At 36.8% G+C, this 7373-nt stretch overlaps 1 pseudogene; it reads right to left on the bottom strand.

Moving 5' to 3' along the window:
• Positions 1-2452: 2452 nt before the first annotated feature.
• Positions 2453-5570, bottom strand: LOC133237047 (olfactory receptor 5D18-like; annotated as a pseudogene).
• Positions 5571-7373: the final 1803 nt, after the last annotated feature.

Genomic DNA, 7373 nt, shown 5'->3' with positions numbered 1-7373 from the left:
GTTGGAAAAGAAGAAGTAAAACTCTCACTATTTGCAGATGACATGATCCTCTACATAGAAAACCCTAAAGACTCCACCAGAAAATTACTAGAACTAATCAATGATTATAGTAAAGTTGCAGGATATAAAATCAACACACAGAAATCCCTTGCATTCCTATACACTAATAATCAGAAAACAGAAAGAGAAATTAAGGAAACAATTCCATTCACCATTGCAATGAAAAGAATAAAATACTTAGGAATATATCTACCTAAAGAAACTAAAGACCTATATATAGAAAACTATAAAACACTGGTGAAAGAAATCAAAGAGGACACTAATAGATGGAGAAATATACCGTGTTCATGGATTGGAAGAATCAATATAGTGAAAATGAGTATACTACCCAAAGCAATTTATAGATTCAATGCAATCCCTATCAAGCTACCAATGGTATTCTTCACAGAGCTAGAACAAATAATTTCACAATTTGTATGGAAATACAAAAAACCTCGAATAGCCAAAGCGATCTTGTGAAAGAAGAATGGAACTGAAGGAATCAACCTACCTGACTTCAGGCTCTATTACAAAGCCACAGTTATCAAGACAGTATGGTACTGGCACAAACACAGAAATATTGATCAATGGAACAAAATAGAAAGCCCAGAGATAAATCCACACGCATATGGGCACCTTATCTTTGACAAAGGAGGCAAGAATATACAATGGATTAAAGACAATCTCTTTAACAAGTGGTGCTGGGAAAACTGGTCAAACACTTGTAAAAGAATGAAACTAGAACACTTTCTAACACCACACACAAAAAAAAACTCAAAATGGATTAAAGATCTAAATGTAAGACCAGAAACTATAAAACTCCTAGAGGAGAACATAGGCAAAACACTCTCCAACATACATCACAGCAGGATCCTCTATGACCCATCTCCCAGAATATTGGAAATAAAAACAAAAATAAACAAATGGGACCTAATTAAACTTAAAAGCTTCTTCACAACAAAGGAAACTATTAGCAAGGTGAAAAGGCAGCCTTCAGAATGGAAGAAAATAATAGCAAATGAAGCAATGGACAAACAACTAATCTCAAAAATATACAAGCAACTCGTACAGCACAACTCCAGAAAAATAAATGACCCAATCAAAAAATGGGCCAAAGAACTAAATAGACATTTCTCCAAAGAAGACATACTGATGGCTAACAAACACACGAAAAGATGCTCAACATCACTCATTATCAGAGAAATGCAAATCAAAACCACTATGAGGTACCATTTCACGCCAGTCAGAATGGCTGCAATCCATAAGTCTACAAACAATAAATGCTGGAGAGGGTGTGGAGAAAAGGGAACTCTCTTACACTGTTGGTGGGAATGCAAACTAGTAGAGCCACTATGGAGAACAGTGTGGAGATTCCTTTAAAAACAAAATAGAACTGCCTTATGATCCAGCAATCCCACTGCTGGGCATACACACTGAGGAAACCAGAAGGGAAAGAGACACATGTACCCCAATGTTCATTGCAGCACTGTTTATAATAGCCAGGACATGGAAGCCACCTAGATGCCCATCAGCAGATGAATGGTTAAGAAAGCTGTGGTACATATACACAATGGAGTATTACTCAGCCATTAAAAAGAATACATTTGAATCAGTTCTAATGAGATGGATGAAACTGGAACCTATTATACAGAGTGAAGTAAGCTAGAAAGAAAAATACCAATACAGTATACTAATGCATATATATGGAATTTAGAAAGTTGGTAACAATAACCCTGTGTATGAGACAGCAAAAGAGACACTGATGTATAGATCAGTCTTATGGACTCTGTGGGAGAGGGAGAGGGTGGGGAGATTTGGGAGAATAGCATTGAAACATGTATAATATCATGTATGAAATGAATTGCCAGTCCAGGTTCGATGCATGGTACTGGATGCTTGGGGCTGGTGCACTGGGACGACCCAGAGGCAGGGGAGGGTAGGGAGGAGGTTGGAGGGTTCAGGATGGAGAACGCGGGTATACCTGTGGCAGATTCATTTCGATATTTGGCAAAACTAATAAAATATTGTAAAGTTTAAAAATAAAATAAAATTTAAAAAAATAAAATTAAATTAAATTAAAAAAAAAAAACTAAAAAAAAAGAAAAAAGAAGACTCACCTGAACAGCCAAATGGTAATGTGTCTTTACTCAGAAATCTTTACATGACAAATGCTTTATCTAGAGACTTAAATAGTCTAGGTTTTAAGTAGGTGTTATTTATTATTTTATTGCTAAGTCTCTACAGTTTACTAAAGTTGTTGAATGACGTATCAACAAGGGAATTTCGTTAAATGTGTGCACTGTTTTCCTTCCTTAAAATTGGAATTTGAGATGCTATTAAAAATGCTAGAAAACTTGGACAGTTTTCCACAGTGATCTTGTAAATGAAAAAGCAAACCTAAGCCGTTTTACATTCATTGACATAATAATTTGATATAGACCAGCTTCCTAGCAGTCTCTTTCACATCTTTGTTCCTGAGGCTGTAGATCACTGGGTTCAGCATGGGGATGACCACTGCATAAAAGATAGAGGCCACCTTGACCATGAGCCATGAACTTCTGGAGTTAGGAACACAGTAAAGGAAAAGGATGGTCCCGGGGAAGATGGTAATGGCGGTCAGGTAGGAGGCACAGGTGGAGAAGGCTTTGTGGCGCCCCCCAGTTGAAGGCATCCTCAGTGATTGAAATGAAAACATAGAAGGTGAGAATAATCATCAGGCTGCTTATTTCATTAAACGTGGCAGAGACTAAAATGATCCCCTGGCTAATGTAGGGGTCAGAGCAGGAAACAGCAACAATGGCCGCGTGCTCACAGACAAAGTTATTTATGATATTATTCCCTCTAAAGGACAATTCAGATAAAAAGTGGGTAAGAGTCAGGGAACAGACTGTACCCCAAGAGTATCATGCACCCACCAATAAGGAACAAAGCTTCTGGGACATGACAACTGTGTAGAGAAGAGGGTTACAAACGGCCACAAATCAGTCATATGCCATCACTGCCAACAGGAATGTCTCTGTCACCACAAATATGCAGACAAAGAAGAATTGCATGATACATCCTATGAAGAAGATGGTTCTGTCTTCCACAATCAAGTTTTCTAGTAGCTTGGGTGTAACTACTGTTGAGTAACAGAGATCAACAAAGGACAAATATCTGAGGAAGTAGTACATAGGGGTGTGGAGTTTGGGATTTATCTTGATAATTAGAATCATGCCCAGGTTCCCCAGCACAGTGACGGAGTAGATGGTTAAGAATAACAGGACAAGGGGTATCTGGAGTTCTGGATATTCTGAGAACCCCAAGAGAATGAAAGTGACTTCAGCAATCTGGTTTTCTTGGTTCCTGTGGACAGAATGTAAAAGTTGATTCAGAGAAATCTGAAGCAAAATTTGAATGAAAGATAATGTTATTCCCTCAGTATTGTCGGACTTTTTTGCAACTCCATGGACTGTAGCCTACCAGGTTCCTCTGTCCATGAGATTCTCTGGGCAAGAACACTGGAAGGGTTATCATGCCCTCCTGCAGGGGATCTTCCTCATGTAGGCAAAGACTGAGAGTACTTATGGGGAAAAAGAGTGCATTGAATTATTATTTTTTTTAATTAGCCTCTTTCCCTCCAAAATGCCTCTACTGTCTTTTTTTGACATTAAAATTCATTCTTTTCAAAGCTACTTCCTAAATTCTTACCAAAACCTGAAATGGCACTCAGTATAAAGGGAAGTTCATTCCACATAGAATTCTCTAAAAATTCTATATCTCATTAGGAGTTGAAATTAAACACTCTGTTATTTTCATTCAGGTTTTATAAATTTATACTCCAAGAACACATATAACACTTCAAGATTTCCTGTACATGTATAACTATGTCATTCACATATTCCCCCACTCTTTTTCTTCAGTTATTCCTTTACATTCTTAAACATGTGATTAATTCCTGATATCTTGAAAGTATGTTTCAATTTAACATACAAATCATAGAGCACATATTCTCTAACTGAAAATACTTTTTTAAAAAGTCAGGATGTGTTCCCTATGTCTATGGTAACAAAGTTTGAGTAGTCCAGGGTTGAAAGGGAAATCTTCATTTCCAAAGATGAATACAATTTCTGATGCACACTTGTTTCTTCTTCCCCACACTCCTTCTCCACACCTGTAGCTTTTCATGCCACCTCCCACACTCTGTATTTGTCAACAGGCTTGAGGCCAACGTTCCCAATCACTCATGTGGCCCAGGAAGTGTCAGCCATGCTCAGCTGTGAGCACAGGTGCTGTGCATAGTATTTATCTTCTTTTCTGTGCAATTAGTCTGGAATAATTTTCCCATTGCAGACCCACTATGTACTCAGTCATGTAACAAGCATTTTAGAAACTATAAAATTATAAAATCTCAGCCTCAATTTGTTTCTTAGAGCATTATTCCAGGATATAATCTATATAAGCACAAATGACAACTTATAGTTCTTGTTTATTATTAAAGTTTTTATGTATAAAGGGAATGAAAATATTGTGATCCAGAAAAAACAAAAAAATTTCCTTGTGATGTAGTGTGGTGAACAATAATAAATGTGGTGAAAGATAAATAATCAAAGACTTCTAGTCAACTAAACAGGTAACCTGGCAGTTAGATATATACACGTGCTTGTTTGCCTCCTGCAAAGATTAATGGAGTATATTAGGAACATATTATATTCCTTTTAAAGTGAAATAAAAATCAACTCACCTGAGTGTAGAAGAATTTGACTGGCTTATTTAATAAAACTTTTCTAAGTTTAATGGATTCCAGGAAAATTTCTGCTGAGAAGTCATTTTTTTTAATATAGTAATAAGCCTGAAAAATAGTAACAGGAATCTAGAGTATATTGCAATGAATATTTCATAAAAATGAATTTCTCTTATAATGTATTAAAAATATATTCAGACTTGACCAAGAAAAAAGGAGACCAAAAAAGCTGAACCCTAACATAAAATTGTCACATATATATGCCACCAAAATCCTAAGGAGGTTAACCTTAGAGAATATTATTTAACTATTGCCTTGAGACCACAAATGGGGCAATTAGATGAAATAATGCCCTTGTGACACTTTGGTTGCATATGCATTTTTTTTCCAAAGTTTGGGGAACAATTTCATCATGCACTCTAGTCCATTGATCTTTTTAAAATGTTGAACTAGACACTATATTTTTGTCTTTAAATACTTGCAAAATGCAGAAATATGAAAAAGTAAAATCAGCTATTGGGTAACAATCCAAAGATTCTTAATTTTTGTTGAATTTCTGGTTGTCCCCCTGTATCTGTGGGCTTCCCTCATAGCTCAGTTGGTAAAGAATCCTCTTGCAATTCAGGAAACCCCAGTTCAATTCCTGGTCAGGCAGATCTCCTGGAAAAGGGATAGGATACCCACTTCAGTATTCTTGGGCTTCCCTTGTGGCTCAGCTGGTGAAGAATCCACCTGCAATGTGGAAGATCTGGAGTTGATCTCTGGGTTGGGAAGATCCCGTGGAGAAGGGAAAGGCTACCCACTCCATTATCCTGGCCTCGAGAAGTCCATGGACTGTACAGGCCATGGGGTCACAAAGAGTCTGACACAACTGAGCGACTTTCACTTTCTCTGTATCTGAGGGACATATTGATGTGTTTGGATGTAAAACTTATACAAGATGAATAATATTATAGTGTTTTTTATCCTTTCTTTAACATTGTGTTGTGAGTTTCATTTTCTGTAAAAACCATTGGTTTTCTTAAGATAATACAACTTGCATTACTATTACAAATATGAGCACAATTCTTTTTTATTCTTACATTTATTATTGAAATTGCAAAAAAGTATTCTGGTATTCTATTTTTCAATTTGTAGTCTAGGTTATGAGAAGTATAGTATATTTATTATTTAAGAAGCTGTCATATCTTAACATATAAACATCTCAACTCCAGTGACTTAATTTAATAGAACAGGGAGCAGCACAAAAAAGTGGAAAAAGCTGTAAAGTAAATATTTTAGCCTTTGTAGGCCACAATTTGTAGTCTCAATTTCAGCTATGCTGTTTTGTATCTTGCAGCATGGATTCACCTGTAGGCAATATATAAATCAATAGGCATGACTCTGTTCCAATAAAATTTTATTTATAAAAGACAGTAGGACAGATTTGGTTTGCAGAACACACCTTGTCAACCTATGGAATAGAAGGCATTTCTTTTTTTTTTTTTTTTTTTTTTTTTTTTTATTTTTTTATTTATTTTTTTTATTCTTCCAATTTTATTTTATTTTTAAACTTTACATAATTGTATTAGTTTTGCCAAATATCAAAATGAATCCGCCACAGGTATACATGTGTTCCCCATCCCGAACCCTCCTCCCTCCTCCCTCCCCATACCATCCCTCTGGGCCGTCCCAGTGCACCAGCCCCAAGCATCCAGCATCATGCATCGAACCTGGACTGGCAACTCGTTTCCTACATGATATTTTACATGTTTCATTGCCATTCTCCCACATCTTCCCACCCTCTCCCTCTCCCACAGAGTCCATAAGACTATTCTATACATCAGTGTCTCTTTTGCTGTCTCGTACACCGGGTTATTGTTACCATCTTTCTAAATTCCATATATATGCGTTAGTATACTGTATTTATGTTTTTCCTTCTGGCTTACTTCACTCTGTATAATAGGCTCCAGTTTCATCCACCTCATTAGAACTGATTCAAATGTATTCTTTTTAATGGCTGAGTAATACTCCATTGTGTATATGTACCACAGCTTTCTTATCCATTCATCTGCTGATGGACATCTAGGTTGCTTCCACGTCTTGGCTATTATAAACAGTGCTGCGATGAACATTGGGGTACACGTGTCTCTTTCCCTTCTGGTTTCCTCAGTGTGTATGCCCAGCAGTGGGGTTGCTGGATCATAAGGCAGTTCTATTTCCAGTTTTTTAAGGAATCTCCACACTGTTCTCCATAGTGGCTGTACTAGTTTGCATTCCCACCAACAGTGTAAGAGGGTTCCCTTTTCTCCACACCCTCTCCAGCATTTATGGCTTGTAGACTTTTGAATCGCAGCCATTCTGACTGGTGTGAAATGGTACCTCATAGTGGTTTTGATTTGCATTTCTCTGATTATGAGTGATGTTGAGCATCTTTTCATGTGTTTGTTAGCCATCTGTATGTCTTTTTTGGAGAAATGTCTATTTAGTTCTTTGGCCCATTTTTTGATTGGGTCGTTTATTTTTCTGGAGTTGAGCTGTAGGAGTTGCTTGTATATTTTTGAGATTAGTTGTTTGTCGGTTGCTTCATTTGCTATTATTTTCTCCCATTCTGAAGGCTGTCTTTTCACCT

This window comes from Bos javanicus, chromosome 23 (genome assembly GCF_032452875.1).
Source record: "Bos javanicus breed banteng chromosome 23, ARS-OSU_banteng_1.0, whole genome shotgun sequence".
Taxonomy (NCBI): Eukaryota; Metazoa; Chordata; class Mammalia; order Artiodactyla; family Bovidae; genus Bos; species Bos javanicus.
Note: the sequence above shows the minus strand (reverse complement) of the source record. Positions and strands in the feature narration are given on the sequence as shown.